The following is an 18,658-nucleotide window of genomic DNA, read 5'->3' as shown; positions in this document are numbered from 1 at the left end:
AAATACCTGGCCTTCCCAAGGGAGGCCGTGCCCATAGGTCCGCAAAGGTCGGTGTGAACCAACTTAAGCGGAGAAGTAGCCCTCCTAGAAGCAACCTGAGGGTGAGGCTACCTATGCTGCTTGCCCCTCAAGCAGCTAGGGCACAAAGTGTGAAGAGGAGGGAAATCTGGAAGTCCCTCCACCATCTTCCTCCAAGAAGCCCGCCGAAGAGAATCGAGGTTCAAATGACCATACCGAGCATGCCAAAGCAGCGCAAGCTCATGGGAAGTCCTCGCAGCCAAGGTTGTGAGCGTATAAAGCCCACCCTCCTGTGTACCTGTCCAAAGAGCATCACCTGTAGAAGCATTCTCCACTGTGACTGCATCATGAGTAAAAATGACTCGGGTACCTAGCTGAGTAAGGCCATGCACAGACAATAGGTTAAAACCCAAATCAGGGACATAGAGAACTTTGGCGGAGGAAGACCGCCTGTCAGAAAACATAGGTAGAGTCCCCACGCCTCGAACAGGGACCGTAGAATTGTCACCAATGGTGACCGTACCCCCTCGGGAACGAAGATCCTGAAGCCAATCCTGGCGGAAGGTCATATGTGAAGATGCTCCACTATCTATGAGCCAAGGCTTCTCCAGAGTGGTAGAAGCTAGGGCTGTATCCTCCTCAACAAAGACATGCACAAACGCAGATTCTGTCGTGGCTGGGGCCGCCTTCGAGTCCTTCTCCTTGGGCTTCAAATGGGGATACTTTTGCCAACACTTCTCCTCGGGATGAGTGCCCTTCCCACAGTGGGGACATTTGGGCTTCTTCTCCTTCGCATCTTTCTTGTCCTCCTCCTTCTTGTCCTTGGCCTTCTCCTTCTTTTGTTTCTTCTTCTTGCCGCCAACTATACCTGCCGTAAAAGCCTTGGTGAAAACATTGGCTCCCACCTCTTTGAGTCGCTCGTCATGCTCCAAGATAAGCGGGGAAAGCTCCTCCCATAGGAGTGTCTCACGGGTCCTCGAGGTGATGAGGCTGGTATAGAAGACATCATAACGGGGTGATGGCAGCTGAGTCAACAGAATCATCGCCATATCCTCAGACGATATCATACGACCAAGAGAGGCTAATTCGCCTCGCATGTCCTCCATCTTCGTGATGTGCTCCTTCATGGAAGAAGAATCATCAAGACTGAGCATCCGCAACTTCTTCTCCAAGGAAATCTTGTGGGCAAACATCTTGTGCTGATACAAAGACGCAAGCTTCTTCCACACTTCCGCCGCGGTCTGTAACCTGTGAACGTGTACAACAACAGAATCATGTAGACTCATAAAAAGAAAGGAACGGGCTCGTGAGTTGAGCCTATCCCACAAGGCTGCACGATCCATAGAGGTGCCATCGAACGAATCCACAGGGGGACGGTCGATGGGCGAAGAAACAAGCTCCCAAAGGTCAAATGTATCGAGGATGCATGCCACCTTGCACGACCAGAGGGAGAAGTTGGAACCATCCAACTTATCTTCCTTCGGAAAAGAAGGGAGAATCGGCACCTGAATGAAGGGAATCAAGGAAGGCATCCGCACATCTAAAGCAGTCTTCACGAAAGATACCTTCACGGTAGATGGAACCCTCTGAGATGCATGGACTGAAGAAGAACGAGTGCGAGGAGGTTCCTCCCGACATCGAAACTCCTGATAATCCCGCCTCCGCTCAGAGGAATGATGAGAAAGAAGCTCATCCTCTGAGTCGTCAAAGCCTGAAAACTGGTAAGACATCTTCCAATCTGCAAAATACCAAAGAAAATTGTGCCGATGTCGAAGTATGACCAGCAGTTTGGTCACCAACCACCAAGACGCAGGCTGTGATAGCCTACAAACACCTGGATCTGCAAAACGCAAAGCTAACTGATGACGATCACCAGAAAAGAGACCACCGGCACCAGGACACAGCCAGAAAATGAGTCGCCAGCAGGAAATGTGCCGCCAGGAGTGGTAGCGACCATCAGATCTGCAAAACGCAGGCTGATGATGTGTCGCCCAGCAGAAGGAGGGACAGCCTGATGGAAAACGCAGGGAAGAAGGGTCGCTAGATGACGTGGCAGCCTCGGAAGACAGCGTCTACAGCAAACGCAGGAAGAAGAGCCTCCTACAGGGGCCGCCTGGGCAGTTGTAGATGAGATGACAGCAGCAGTGAGGTATCTCTCCACGTGGTTATGTCCTCCGTGCTCTCAGTCAGGCGATGATACCATGTGAGAGTGCGCAACGGAAGAAGAACACGAACACAGAGGAGGGGAGAGAGAAAGCAGGGTATGAAGGAAGAAAGTCTGCACTGACTGAGATGAATGCTGAATACACTGAAATGGACGGAGCAGTCCCTGCACGCAGCCTGGAGCGTCAGTGAGGGCACCAGAACAGACTGAAAGCAATGGCAGCACCAATGCCGGAGTGGGAGAGGACGGAGAGTGTGCTGAACCTGCAGAAGACAATACTGGAAATGACTGGGGGGCTGCTATATATAGCCCCAGGCCAGAAAACTGGCCGATCTGCCAGATCTGGCCGACTTGGCCAGATCTGGCCGACCTGCCCAGAAATCTGGGCCAACTGCACACTAAAAAAGCCCAGTGTGGGCTGTGTGACTCCCGAAGGCTGAATGCAGACAAGAACAGCAACTACTAAGCTGACAGAGCTCCTCTGTCTCCTGTCAGACTCTGACAGGAGCTCACAACCAGGAGATGACAGACTGAGAATGATAAAAGAGCAGGCTAACACTTACAACCCCTTACAGCCCTTCTTCAAATGGGGTGGCTGAAAGATATAATAGGACTTTATATGAAAGAGTGCGGTGCATGCTGTCCACTGCTAATCTCCCTCATGAATTTTGGGGAGAGGCACTCAAAACCACGGTTCACATTTGCAACCGCTCTCCAAACAAGTCCTTAAATAATGGCATCCTTGAGGAGGTTTGGTCTGGCAAATCGGTCTCATATAACCATTTACGCATATTTGGTTGTGATGCCTTTGTGCATGTTTGAGATGAGCTGAGGAACAAACTTGACCCAAAATCCACCAAAGGCATTTTCATGGGCTATGATGATGAGGGTCAATTTGGCTACAAAGTGTGGTTACCTCAATCCAACAAAATTATTCACAGCCGTAATGTTGTGTTCAATGAGGCAAAATTACTCAAAGGTACTTTAGCCTCTAATGAAGATATGAAAAAGGTCAAATTTTAGAGTTTGCAGCCACCTATTACTTCAGAAAATGAGCCTCATGGTGCTGTATCAGAGGCTGAAAATGATGATCAACCGGTTATTTTTTAGCCAGATGATTATGGACAACAAATAGGAGCACAAGGAAGTCATGGACAGCAAGATAGACTTGTTGATTATGAAAATGCAGGTGTTGGTAATGAAAATGAAGTGTTGTACAGCATTCTAAAAATGACTTACAGCAGCCAATAAATGCTGAAAATAATATACCTCCAGATGTAGACCCAATTCTTGAAAATGTTGATCATTGGGTACGCACGTCTACACGTGTAAGAAGGTAACCACATAGGTTTGACCCCTCCTTGCATTATGCGATGCTTACAAATGAGGATGAGCCTCTTACATACAAAGAGGCCAAGGCATGTGAATGCAGCAATAAGTGAGAGCTAGCTATGCAGGAAAAGATTAAATCTCTATATGCAAATGATACTTGGGATCTTGTGTCATTGCCCAAGGAAAGGAAGCCTCTTCCAAAAAAATGGGTGTACAAAGTAAAGACAATTGATGGGAAACCCAAGTACAAGGCAAGACTGGTTGCCAAAGGGTATGCACAGAAGGAAGGGATTGACTTCTAAGAGGTTTTCTCACCTGTTGTGAAAATGACCACTCTACGTGTGCTTTTTGCTCTCACTGCTGTATTGGACCTAGAGCTATACCAAATGGATGTAAAAACAACTTTCTTACATGGTGACATTGATGAGGAAATTTACATGAAACAGCCCAAGGTCTTTGTAGTTCCTAGAAAAGAACAAATAGTGTGTAAACTAAAACGTAGCCTGTATGGGCTGAAGCAAGCACCACGACAATGGTACAAAAAGTTTGACACTTTTATGCTATCTCATGGGTTTACACGCAGCCATGCAGATCATTGCTTGTACATGAAAAAGGATACAAATGGCGGCCCCATCATACTTGTTTTGTATGTGGATGATATGTTTCTAGCTGGGAAAAGAAAGACTAGCTTGGATGCTCTCAAAAATCAGCTGAAATCAGCTTTCTCCATGAAAGATTTGGGAATGCATAGCATATTTTGGGCATGAGGATTCGTAGAGATAGAATGCAGAAATTGTTGTTTTTATCTCAAGAAAAGTACATTGAAAAGGTATTGGACAAATTTAACATGGCTGAAGCTAAGCCTTTTGTGGTACCCTTACCTCCTTATCTTAAGCTTAGTAAATCCAACACCCCAAAAGATGACCTGGAAGCAAATGCTAGGAAGGGAGTCCCTTATGCATCAGCTTGTGGCTCTCTTATGTAAGCTATGGTTGCTACTCGTCCAGACATTGCTCATGCAGTGGAAGTTGTTAGCAGGTTTATGTCAAATCCTAACAAAACACATTGGGAGGCTGTCAAGTGTATTCTTTGATACCTCAAGGGTACACAAAGAAAGTGTATGTGCTATGGGTAGGGTGCACTTAGTTTACAAGGTTATTGTGATGCAAACGTGGCAGGTGACTTGGACACTCGTAGGTCCACCAACGGGTATGTCTTAACAATTGCTGGTGGGCCTGTTTCTTGGTGTTCCAGGTTGGAGAACATCGTCGCACTCAGTACCACTGAAGCTGAATACATATCAGCTACCGAAGCTTCTAAGGAAGCTATATGGTTAAGCAGACTTGCAAAGGATCTCGGCATGTCTGTGGGTACTGCACTTTTGGGATGTGATAGCCGAAGTGTTGTGTATATGGCTAAGAATGCCATGTATTATTCACACACAAAGCCTATAGATGTGTGATATCACTTCATCAGACAGATTCTAAAAGATGGTCAAATCACATTGACCAAGATCAAAACAAAGGACAACCCTGCAGATGTTCTCACTAAAAGTCTAAGCAAAGCTCAGCATGAGCATTGCATACGACTAGTGGGAGTTGGTTAGAGGTTCACTTCGGACCTTTAAGTGGGAGGTTGTTCAGATAAAGGCCTGTTTAACCTCTGTGTATAGACACGCACATTATTTAGCTGTACATGTGAATGCACCCTTACGTGCCCTAAGTATAAATACATTTTATTCTTTGTGTACCAACACATTGTTGGTACACTTGTATCGAATTGTACTTTCACTCTTCTCTCGCTCTCACCAGCTGTCACATTCTCACGCTCACTCCTCCTCGAACTTCTCCACATCCACAGCTGAGCTCCAACACTTACCCAATTGGCTCCTGCGTATGCTTGTTTTGCTCCAGCCTCCAACCTACGTCCGCCGACATCCAATCTACTTCCCCCGCGTGGTCTGCTTTAACCTCCTCCGGCTTGCTCCCACCTGCAACTATCAGCACCATCAACTCCTCTTCTCTCTTCCTTCTTCTCCAACTTCCCACTTCCCTCTTCCTTCTTTCTCTACTTTCCTCTTCTCTGTCAACTTCTCCCTCACTCTTGAGCCTTCTCCCTTCTCTTGAGTCTCTTTGCAACAGCCAGTTCTTTAGCCTTTTCTTCAACCATTTTTATTTCGGTTTTCAGCTTGAAATGGCTTCATCTTCCTGCCCCACTTGTCGTGCCAGTGGTAGAGAAAGAAGGTCCGATGATTGGTCATGGTGGGAAAAAGTAAATGCTGACCGCCCATTGAGAGTGGTGGAGGATCTTGACCATGGGCTTGCAAGCTTTGCCCATACAAGCGGACCAGTGAAGCAAACAAGGTAATTTGTTGAACCGAGCATTTACTATCTCAAATTTTTATTGATTTTAATTTTTTGAAGTTACTTAAATATTAGAATATGGAATATCAATTGCCACTTGTTTCGTCTTATGCATAATTAGGTCCAAGCTCATCTCCTACATGAGCCAAATTCAGAGGTACAATTTTGTCCTAATGTGATCTTGGAGAAGCAAAGGGAGCTTCGTGACCATGTAGCAGGTCAACAAGCTTATCTTGCATCTAGACCACGACGTGTTACAGTTAACCTTGCAACTTTTGTGACACCATCAATTGTGTCTAGAGCAAGATCAATATCAAAAAGTGCTACCTCCGCACCTACTGCAAGCATTGTATCAGCCATGGCATCAACAGCGCCACATGTTGCACGTAGACAGAGCACACTTAATGTTGGTTGGGATCCCAAGAAGAAGGAAGAGATGGATACATTAGTGGCACATTTTTTCTATTATAATCACATCCAGTTTTATGCAGCCACATCAAAGTTTTTAAAATTGATGTGCAAGAAGATTGGTGAGTATAGCCCTTTGTATGTACCTCCATCATCAGAGACCTTATACACCACTTTGCTCAACAAGGAAAAGCGCCTTGTTGAGCAAGTAGCAATAACTAGAAAGAGCTTGTGGACTAAAAATGGAGTTTCATTGATTGCTAATGATTGGAGTCATACATACAACCGATCGATTCATGGCATGGCAGCTTATTCTTGTGGAGAAATGTATTTCATATCTTCACATGATGCATCAGGGACAGGAAAGTTGGCAAATGTACTTGCAACAGAGTGCGTTACAAGTATTGAACTTATTGGCCCAAAGCATGTTGTGGGATTTGTTGTAGATAGAGAGCCAACAACTAGAGCAACATGTGCTATTATCCAGTGATATTATCCACATATCAGAGTTTTATATTTTATGGCTCATTGCTTGAATAACCTACTAAAGGATATTGCTAACCTGTCATGGATTACACCCATCATAGAGCAAGAAGCTCAAATGATTAGCATTGTTTTGAATCACCAATTTCTTCGCCATTAGTTCTCTTTGCAATCGAAGAAGACACTTTTAAAATACTCTTATACCAGATTTGCCTTTGACTTCTTGATGCTAGGCAGATTAAGAGAATGCAATGGTGCCTTGAGGTAGCTATTTCTTAGTGATGAGTTCATCTCATCAACATTGGTTGATACTTCTACAGGTATCTTATGCTTCAAGAAAGCAAATAACTCCGCTTTTTGGGATGATATAAAGCGAATAGATGCTATGGTATCACCTATTATGCATTTATTGAGGGTTATGGATGCTATGTAACCTTGCATTGGCAAGGTATATGAGGCTATGGATAGACTGAATGAAAAGCTGTAAGAGTTGGCACCAAATGATAAGGCATATGTAGAGATCGGGAGGCACAAAGATCGAGACAATCAATGTTCGTTACGCGCAGCGAGACAGATAGTGAGAGAGAGCAGAGTAGAGAGTGTCCATGATTTTTTTGGGTACAATGACAAGTATACCTCTTTAGGTTTTTATATAGATATATATGTGTAAGTACAAGTGCTAAGGGTGTGTTCACACCCGAGCACATTAAAAGGCATGAGGGCTTTTATTCCCAATAACCTCCCACCTAAAGGCAATGTGCCTTAAGAGGAGAAAAGAATCAACTAAGTCTAGGTATGTTAAAAGACACGAGGGCCTTTATTCCCAACAACCTCCCACCTAAAGGCAATGTGCCCTAAGAGGAGAAAAGAATTAGCTAAGTCTAAGTATGTACAAAGCTGAAATACATATATCTATCCAACTCCTATCATCTATCGGCAATGAGCAAACCGCTCTGCTGGAAGACCCTTTGTGAGAAGGTCTGCAGGATTATCATCTATATGTACTTTGACAAGCTCAATGCTCTTGCTGTCAAGTACATCTCTAATGAAATGGTACTTCACTTGTATGTGCTTCATCTTTGCATGAAAGACAAGATTCCGTGCTAACATGATAGCACTCTGACTATCACAGTGGAGAACAGGTAACTCTGTGATGCCAAGCTCTCCCACCAAACTTGAAAGCCATAAAGCCTCCTTGCATGCCTTAGTGGCAGCCACATACTATGCCTCTGTAGTAGACAATGCAGCACACTTTTGTGGCCTGGAGATCCAAGAGACTGTTGCTCTTGTAAAAGTAAACACATACCTAAAAGTGTACTTTCTGCAATCCGCATGGCCAGCATAGTCTACATCCGTAAATCCAACAATAGATGTCTTCTGCTTTCCAAAGAAGATGAACAACTTCTTTGTGCTTACAAGGTATCTCATAATACCTTTCACTGCTTCCCAATGCTTTTTACCAAGTTTTGCCATGTATCTGCTAACCACTCCCACTGCAAAGGCAACGTCAGGACATGTAACAACCATAGCATATATCAAACTGCCATCTCATCATCAGATGTAGGGTTGTTCTTTGCACTGAGTTTCACATATGGAGGCAATGGAGCCCCAATTGTTTTTCCCCCCTCCATATTGAAATGCTGCAGAACCTTGAAGATATTCTCCTGCTAAGATAGATAGAGTAATCCTTTGGACCTATCTCTGAGTATTCGCATGCCAAGAATTGGATTTGCATCACCAAGATCCTTCATATCAAAGCTGCCATGAAGACTTTGCTCAGTGAGTCCAAAGCATGAGTATTCGTGCCAGCAATCAGCATGTCATCAATATACAAAACCAAGATAATCAGGCTGCCATCCGCTACCTTCTTAGTGTACAAGCAATGATCCACTTGACTTCTATGGAAACCTTGAGATTGCATAAATGTATCAAATTTATGATACCATTCTCTTGGTGCTTGTTTCAGCCCATACAAACTCCTTTTGAGTTTACATACCATCTTTTCTTTCCCTTTTTCAACAAACCCTTCAGGCTACTGCATATATATGTCTTCATGCAAACCACCATGTAAGAATGCAGTCTTTACATCCATCTATATGAGCTCCATATCTTTAGCTGCAACCAAGCCCAAAATGGTTCTCAATGTAGTCATCTTGACTACGGGAGAGAAAATCTCATCAAAGTCAATTCCGTGTTCCTGCTTGTACCCCTTTGCAACCAATCTTGCTTTGTACTTTGCTGAGGAACCAGAAGTAACCTTCATCTTGTAAACTCATTTGCATGGAAGTGTTTTCTGCCCTTTAGGCAACTGCTCTAAGTCCCAAGTGCCATTTTTTTAAGAGATTCCATTTCTGACAGCATGACTTTATACCATTTCTTACTGTCCTATCTATCCATTGCTTCCTTGAAGCAAGACGATTCACCACAGTCTGTCAACATGACATAATCAGCCACATTGTTTGCACCGCAAACAAATCTATCAGGTTGTGCTGGCTGTTCCTGCATATTCCTATTTTCAGCATGCTGTCCTGGCATATCAGCCTGCAAATTAGCATTAACAACTTGTTATCTTGACTGTTCCTACATATGTAGAGGCTCATTATCATGGGCAATAGCTGACCAATCATTTCTAGCATTATTTTCCACATTTACAGGTTCATTTACAGCAGGTATTTGCTACTGTACAACAATCACATTTTGCTGTCCAAAAGGCATTTCTTCCCAAAATACAACCCTACGGACCTCCTTAGTCTTTTCAGGTTGTTTATGCATGCAATCTTCCCGGAAGATAACATCATTGCTGCATACTACTTTCCTTTTCTCGGGATCCCATAATCTATAACCCATTTCACCCTCGTCACCATATCCTAAGAAAATGCATTTATAAGACTTTGGCTCAAGTTTGCTGCGTTTTTCTTTACAAATGTGCACAAAAGCCTCGCAGCCAAACACTTTCGGGTGAGCATATGAAGGTGGCTTGTCCGACCACGCTTCTAGAGGAACTCCCCCCCCAAAGACCTATTTGGTGATTGATTAATTAAGTGTACGGCTGTCATAACATCCTCTGCCCAAAAACCATGGGGTAATGCAGCATGAGACAGCATCGTACGGACCTTATCCGGTATGGTCTGATTCATACGCTCTGCAGCTCCATTTTAGGGTGGATTATGAGGGGCAGTGAGCTCCCTTTTTATCCCTTAGCTGTCACAAAATGCCTGAAAGGCCTTGAACACATATTCCCCACCATTATCAAAGCGAAGACACTTGAGTGTCTTATCAGTTTGATTTTCAACCAATGCCAAGAACTTTTTAAACTTGTCAAGCACTTCATCCTTGCTACGAATAGGATAAACCCATACCTTTTGTGTAGCATCATCGACAAAGATAACAAAATATTTCTTTCCCCCTAAAGATAATCCTAGCATCTGACATACATCTGAATGTACTAACTCTAGAGGAGAAGATTTCAACGAAAGAGACTTTTGTGAGACATTTGTGCATGTTACCATAAATACAATGATCACAATGCTCAAAATCAGCATAGTGAAGACGAGGCAAGTAACCCAAACGAGAAAGCACTTTCATTCATGTTTAACTCGTGTGTCTCAACCGGCCATGCCACAAAGAAATGCTTGGCTGCTCGATCACAGCAACAACATGATTACTCACACTAGATACATGGAGAGGATACAAAGTATCACTTTTACAACCTCTAGTAATTACTCTAGATCCCTTACAGATATTCTATTTTCCATCACCAAAGGTGGTATGAAAACCATCATCATCTAGCTGCCCTGCGTTAATCAAGTTCTTCTTCAGCTGAGGTACATGCCGTACATTCTGAAGTGTGAAGACAGAGCCATGATGAAACTGCAACTGCACACTGCCAATTCCTGCAATGTCACATGCATAGTTATTCCCAAGATGGACAACACCATTTCGACCCCCTGTATAGGCAGAGAACTACTCACGATGAGGGGCGACATGAAAGGAAGCACCTGAATCGAGAATCCACGTATGCAAGTCATCATCTGTATCTGCAAGTAAAGCATGTGCACCAAAGTGTAAAGAGACCAAAAGTACATCATTCCCACTGTCCTCACTGACATGAGTGACTACATTCACCTCTTCAATTTTGGCACTGTTTTTCTTGGGTTGACCCTCTTTCTTCTCTTCCTTGCTATCATCTGTCTTCTTGCCCTTTCCTTTCTTTTTCTTCCATTTGTAGCAATCATGTTTAAAGTGACCATTCTTACCACAATAGTAGCATTCAACATCTTTGCCACGTGATTTACTGCGTCCCTTGCTATCAGATTTTCCTTTCTGCTCTGATCTGCCCCTAGTATGCAAAGCACTAGAAGACTTACTGGACGCATTGTTCTGCCAATTCATTTCTTCCATGAGTAGAGCACTCTCTATATCAACATACAAAAGAATCGCATTGGAATTGCTCATAGTAGTCTTGAATGTATCCCAACTCTCTAGAAGGGTCCAAAGCAAGAATGTAGCCTTAAATTCTTCATCAATCAAGAACTTCAAGGCAACTAGCTAGCTGAAAATGGAGTTAAACTCACTCAAGTGAGTAGACATTGTTGTACCCTCTTTCATATGCAAATCCATAAGCTTTTGTACCCAATACACTTTGCTTGCAACACTTTTCTGTGCATACAGTTCTTCCAGTCGAGTCCATATAGCATATGCAGAATCCAAACCTTCAATGTTAAACAACAAGGCATCAAAAATCGATAGCTCAATGGTTGAGCGTGCAAGCTCATTTAACTCATCCCAATCTTCATGTTCCATGTCTGCGAGCTTTGCCCCTTTGGTTTTAATCGGCTTTGCCTGCTTCTTTTGCAACGGGATATTGTAGCACTGTTTTTGCCAAACTGCAAAGTTATGTGCTCCTTCAAGCTTCTTTATGTGCATGAGATTACTGCTGTCATTGCTGCCAGCCATGATTTTCAGCCCAAATGTGACCAAAAAAATCAACAAATGCATACAAGTGACCAAGGTACAAACAAGTACCAACCAGCAATAAATGACCACGTAGAAGCAGAGATTTCAGATCTGTAATTAAATTTTCAGAAGCACCAAACCATGTGCTACAGCATTCCACAACTGATTACAATTGTTCCAAGGGCATATAAATCACATTACATGAGAAATCCCAAATTTTAGCTAAAATTTCTGTTGTACATGTACCCACGGGCATAAAATTTGACACGCACGATCAAAAGCCCCAAATTTTTTGTGCTCAAAGCATCAACCACACATTTGCATTTTCTCTGTCATGCATAGAACAGGCCAATTTTGCCAACATAGAGCAATTTCAGCAAAAACCCCAAATTTTCCAAGTGTTGGATGTCCAAATTGCATGGAATTGAACCTGCATGCACATAAAATGACCAAATGGTGCACAAATTATGCCAAAATTGCAAAAGCCCCAAATTGCACGAGGTCCAATGTGCATCAATGTCGAGAAATTGGGTAAATTTCAGCCCAATTTGTGCATATGCATGAAAAGCCCCAAATGTCGGAGGCAAGATGTCACAAAATTCCTGCAATTTCCGAGACAAATTGTCTTGTCTTGCATCACAATCCCCAAATCCAGGAAAAGCCCCAAATTTTCGGGCCAAGATTGCACAAATTTCAGTGAAATTGATCATCCAAGAAAAATCTCACTTGCATTTGAGAATCCCTAAAAATTTTCTGAGGCCTACGCATTCAATGTCTGCGATTTTTTGTCCAAAGAACTCTGCAATGTGTTGGGCACAAATTTGGGAAAACCACCAAATTTCAAGACATAGATTTGCACTCTGTGCTTGTAGGTGTGAACACCCGGCAAAAGGAGTAAAAAAAAGAAGTAAATTAAAAAAATAGGCCGTTGATCTTAGCCAAACGCTCGTCACACGGAAGATCCACAATCCTGTCGCCCAGAAGAACCCATCGTTTGTCAGCTGCTGCAACCGACTGTTGTCTAATCGTTCATAGATAGCCCCGTCTGCCGTCTGCTGCAACCAATTGCCGTCTACTGTCAGTTTGTAGATAGCTCTGTCTATCGTCCACGTCTCACGCAGCAGTCGCCTCCAATCATCCGTGCATCAGACGTCCATTACATATGTACCTAACTAGCCGCTTGGCCCGTCGTGACTACTACTTCCCTTCGCACTTCTGCACTGCCTTGATTGTCTCCTTTGCTCACGAGCCTGCCTGCCGCAACCAACTGCTCCACTATGACAACTCCTGCTCGTCGAGTCCACCTGGGACTCTTGCAACAACTGAGCTGTCTCTTGCCAGCTCTGATACCAGTTTGTAGAGATCGGGAGGCATGAAGATTGAGACAATCAGTGTTCGTTACGCGCAACGAGACAAAGAGTGAGAAAGAGAGTAGAGTAGAGAGTGTTCCACGGTTTTTTTGGGTACAATGAAGAGTATACCTCTTTAGGTTTTTAGATAGATATATATGTGTAAGTATAAGTGCCAAGGGTGTGTTCACACCCGAGAACATTAAAAGGCACGAGGGCCTTTATTCCCAACGGCATATGAGGAGATACACCATTTAGTTTGACAAGGTGGAACTCCTATAGCTCACCCATACATGCAGTTGCAATTGTTGTGGATCCTGAGTTCCAGGGCAAGGGTCAAGAGAATGACACTGAGGTTATGGAAGCATGGAGATTTATATTGTCTCGTCTAGTACCTGATCATGGCACTAGACGAAATATCAAAGACCGGCTTTCATGTTATAAGACCTTTTGAGGTTCTTTTGGTTGTGGGGATGCATAAGAGAATCGATGTAAGATTGGGACAACTTTGTGGTGGTAGGACTATGGTTCGGATGGTCCTAAGTTGCAGCAGCTAGCCATCTGTATTTTGAGTCAGTCAATCAGCTTCTCTTATTTGGAGCAATTGTGGAGTACATATGCTCACATTGCTTGAAAGAAGAGGAACCGTCTTGGTGTGGAGAGCACAAACGATCTGGTATTTATTAGTGTTAATTTGAGGATGTTATGTAACAATATGACAACAAAGGCTGATCCATTCACAGAGTGGGAGATGCAACAAGAAGAGGAGACACATGCTGATGTTGAGGGAGATGCAACAGTTCTTGATACACATAATGATGAGGCTGGCACTTCACGAGAGCAACCTCATGCGAACATTATATTTGTACTTGCAGTCTTGCAGTTGCCCTTTGGGCTATTTGGCATGCCACATTTTGCTTCAGTCTAGAGATTAGAATTCATATTTAAAGTCTTTTTTGGGACACTGAGCATATTCTTTCAAATATTAGACTTCATATTTGTAGCCTTTTATAATTGACTAGCTTGACTCTTTAGTCTTTTAAGTTGTAATTCAATTTGTAATGACTAGTTTTAGAATGATGCATGATGATTTTAACACTCCACATGGATTATTAGTGAAATATTAAATTTTTTTCATGAATTATAATTTTTTGAATGTCATTCTTGTTCCCATGTCCCCATTCCCTAGCTTTGGCGTCCTTGTTCCCGTTCGTTTCATGTTTCTATGCCCTAGTGTCCTAGGTAGTAAGTGTCAGCACTAAGTGACACTAGGATTAGGGTTTCCTATGATGGTTAAGCCGTTAGGGTTATTTTCTAATCATATAAAGACACTTTGTGCCTCATTAGCATAGAAGTGTGGCATTATTCATTTTGATCACCTTTGGCCATTACCATTGAGCACCATACCTCAACAAGTTGCCACCTGAAGCCGTTACCCGCCAGATTTCGTCGCTCTAACAAGGTGATCCTCGACAATTGCATGCTTGTCACCACTGTGCCAACATTGTCATCGCTACTTGGTCTTGTCTTCTAAGCAAAAGCAACTTATCACAGTTTTCATGTTGGCCAACACACAGAGCTTCTCTCGTCACATCTACTGACAACTGACTGTCGACCACCATACAATTTGCCGCTTGCATAGACCTGTTTCTAGCAACGACTTTCACCTCTAGTTTATTGCCCTAATCGCGACCACCTGACATGCCATGCTACCCACGCTGCAGCGTCTTTCTTAAGACAAACACTTCATGCCACTTGGGTCCCACACATCATGTAATTGTCGCCCTTCTCTTGACATGATTTAGTAATTTGCCTACCTTTTAGCCGACACACAGCCACGTCATCAACATATCCAACCATTATGTTGTCTTCAAGTTGCTGCCTCACCCATGCCTGAAGCGCTAACACCCAACCGTGCCAGTCACCTGGAGCCTACCACGTCAACATTGCATCGTGTCTCCTTAGGCCCGACAAATTTAGACGTTATATTTAAAATCAATTCATTTACTTCAAAAACACCAGCAAGTCCCATTCACACATAAGTCCCTCCCAAGCACAAATTTGGGGCTCTTCCCCACCCATCATCGTGCAAAAGCCAAACCGAAGGTAAAAAAACAAAGTTGTTGGTTAAAAATCAATAAATTTTCATGTTGGTCATCCTGCTTCTTCCACTCCTTTTCCATCAAAAACATTCTTCCATATTGGTCCATCCTCTTCCAACCCTTCAAAGGGTAAAGTCAACAAACCTAAGGGTGTAATTATTGCCAAAAGGCGAGGCACGCCATCAATGAATGTGTAGACGCATTGCATTGGAGAAAAAGAAGAAAAAGTCTGATCTTGCTCTCACACATGAGACCACAAACTATTCTTAGTTTGAGAATTTTACTTTTTTCATTTAGTATCAATATAATCCCTCTATTTGTGATGCTTGTTTTTCTATCACTAATACTTTGTATTTCGATAGTGGTGCATCTAAGCACATCACCTCTTGCCGAGCATTACTTTACTCTCTCTCTGATGTACCTAAGGGGGAGTATAGTCAGTGTGCTAACAATGCCTCTTATCCAGTTAAAGGCATTGGTCATGTGTAGGTTGTCTTTGTTTTGGGCACTCCGTTGACATTGCATGAGGTTCTCTATGTGTCCAATATCAAGAAGAATCTTATTTCCATCTCAACCATTGCAACTTCAAGGTTTCGTGTCATTTTTAATGGCCCTCGATGTGCAATATATGATGATCAAGTTGTACCTTCACTAGAGGTCTCTATTGTCTTGATACTTATGATTAGCAACTTGCTGAAAATCTTGTTGGCAATGCCTTATTAAAAAATGAATCTTTTCATGATACACATTTATGGCATCAAAGGCTTGGCCATATTAACTATCGAGCATTGACGAAGCTCCAGTCAAAGAGAATATATTCAGAGATTTTCCAAAAATTCACTTACCATCGAATCACATGTGTGAAGATTGTTTACTTGGTAAGATACATCAATTCTCCGTTCCTAAGGATTCTCATGTTCATTCGCCATCTATTTTGCATCTCCTTTACAGTGATGTTTGTGTCAGAAGTGGAGCAGCGGTGGAAGCATAAACATGTGCTGAAATAAACTGCTGAAACACAAGACAAAAAGAGAAAAAGAAAAGAACACGATACAGATGAGAACTCAGATGTATGCACGGGAAATGGAATCCATATATCTGAACACGAGACAGTCGCATACAACAGTGAGTCACTGGCTGCGTGGGCACTGGCACTGGCTCCTCTCTCCACAGAGTCTGCAGATGGTGAAATGAAGTGACTAACTGAGGAGGAGCCACTGAGTATAAATAGGTTGAAAAAGTGGGGAGCAATAATGCTGGTCGGACAGCATTAAAGCTGGCCGACTGGTGCATAAAATGCTCCACTGGCATAAAATGCCACACCAGAAAAAAACCTAAAATACCTAATAAAAATGCCCAGCCCAGCCCAGATCAAGCTCAGACTCACACATGAGCTGACAAATACTCTGCTAACAGTTTGTGGCCCCATGCGGACCAAATCTATTGGTGGATTCCTATATTTTATCACATTTATTAATGATAAATCCCAATTTACTTGGATATATCGGCTGAAGTCCAAGTTTGAAGTTTTCTCTTCCTTCAAGACTTTTATTACAATGGTGGAGAACCAAAGCGGCTTTCGCATTCAAACCCTTCACACCGGCTCCCTATTACAAAATGGAGTAGTTGAATGGAAGAATAGGTCACTCATGGAGATAGCAAAATGCATACTGAAGAGTATGAATTCACCTAATTATTTTTTATTTGATGCTAATTCTATGTGCCGCTTATGTTTTGAACAAGTGTCCCACAAGAGCTTTACGCACCACCACTCCTCATAAGGCATGGATTGGCTCCAAGCCTTCACTCTCCTATATGAGGATTTTCAGATCATTGGCATTGAGAGCTGAAAAGATGAGTGGGTTGCCTCTCACCCACCCAACCTTCAATCCTCACTAAGAGAGCTAAAGAATGGTACCACCTAGCCAAAGGGAGGATGGGCTAAGACATCCCTTTCCTCAAAGAGAATGGAAAGAACCAAAACACAACTTCACGAGAGAATTTGTAACCCATCGAGAAAATGAAGATAATGGAAGGTTAAGAGAGGTGATGGCTCCTAAATTCTCCCGTGAACATAAATATAACATGAGGAAATAAGGATTTCCCACCAATAGAGCATATTGCAAATCTTACTTAATAAGTTTAATATATGAATATAGAGGGAGAATTAGAAAAGAGTACATATGATCTAGACACCATATTAGAATATGAGTGAGAGAGAGTAAGAGAGAGTGAGAGAGGGAGACGAGGAGAAGAGGTAGAGAAAACTTACCATTATGTATTCATGGAATGCTACATAATAAAAGAGACTCACACATAATTTATCTCAAAGAGATGGACTAGCATGAGGGTGTTCTAGAGTGCTCTCATGTGCTTGTCATTGTATCTTTCTTTACATCTCCATGGACACCTTATATAGCCTCCATCAGGGATTAGATTAAGCTAATCTTCTTGATTAACATAATCCTAGATTATGTATGGCATCTTTGAAAATATGAAGAATAGTGGATGGGACAAGTCCTCACCTTGCTTATCATGCAAGAAGCCAAGGGTGGTGATAAACAAGCTAGAGAAAGAGAGATAGATTACAAGAGGTGGGTACCCAAAGCACATTATTATAATATATTTACAAAAAAAATAAAATGAAAAGTTGATGTGATAAGGATAAAAGAGAGAAGAAAATTGTGTGCAGCCAACAGTTTACGCCTTCGTAACTTCAAATCGGTGAAGAATCTGAAAAAAGTTTCTTCTACAACTTTGTGGAGCAGGTCGAAACCGGTCGGGCAACGGGGGAATTTTCTTGAAATTCGCTTTCCCTTGGGATTTATTGAAATTATAAAAAACGGCTTCCAAAAGTTGCTTTGATTTTAGTTCCTTATATATATATAAATACATATAAGCATGTGAAAAAGGGGACCCATGCTTGTAAGCTTTTGTGTGAGATCCAAATGACACCATGATGTGGACATTGACTTGTGTACAAGGGTGAGGTGCCCTCTAATGATGGTAATAGATCCCAAATCTTGGTGATACAGATAGAACCCATGTGTAGTTAGAGACTAGTCCTTTGAAAAATCCTATAATCCTAGGTCTAATCCATTTTCATCCTTACTAAGATAACCCATCTCTTTTACCCTTTACATTGACATCCCTCCTAAGAACTTATTCCCCCCACTCGCTAGAGTTATCATAACCAAGAAGCAATGTAGCATACCTAGTGCTTAAAGAGTAAACCCAAAGTGATAAGATGTAGGGTTTAAGCTATGGATAAGGCTCTTGATAAGGATTTTGGCTAAATTTTGTAGTAGAAATCCGGTTTGTAAAAAACCCGGATCAGCGTGTTCACATGTGTTTTCTCAAAAAATGCACAAGATACACGATAAGACTATTCACTACATATTTATTGGATATAATGTTGAAAGTAAAGGGTACCGTCTTTACTAACCCTCAAGCAAGGTTATTCTCATCCGAGATGTTATCTTT

At 42.5% G+C, this 18,658-nt stretch overlaps 1 protein-coding gene across 1 annotated transcript in view; it reads right to left on the bottom strand.

Moving 5' to 3' along the window:
- The window catches only part of LOC148021398 (ribonuclease III domain-containing protein RNC1, chloroplastic-like), a 79,485-nt gene that overhangs the window by 21,978 nt on the left and 38,849 nt on the right, over nt 1-18,658 (bottom strand). The window lies entirely within an intron of this gene.

Source organism: Lygodium microphyllum, chromosome 18 (assembly GCF_053477565.2).
Source record: "Lygodium microphyllum isolate KBCC chromosome 18, Lygodium_microphyllum_v1.1.10, whole genome shotgun sequence".
In the NCBI taxonomy this organism is placed as follows: Eukaryota; Viridiplantae; Streptophyta; class Polypodiopsida; order Schizaeales; family Lygodiaceae; genus Lygodium; species Lygodium microphyllum.
Note: the sequence above shows the minus strand (reverse complement) of the source record. Positions and strands in the feature narration are given on the sequence as shown.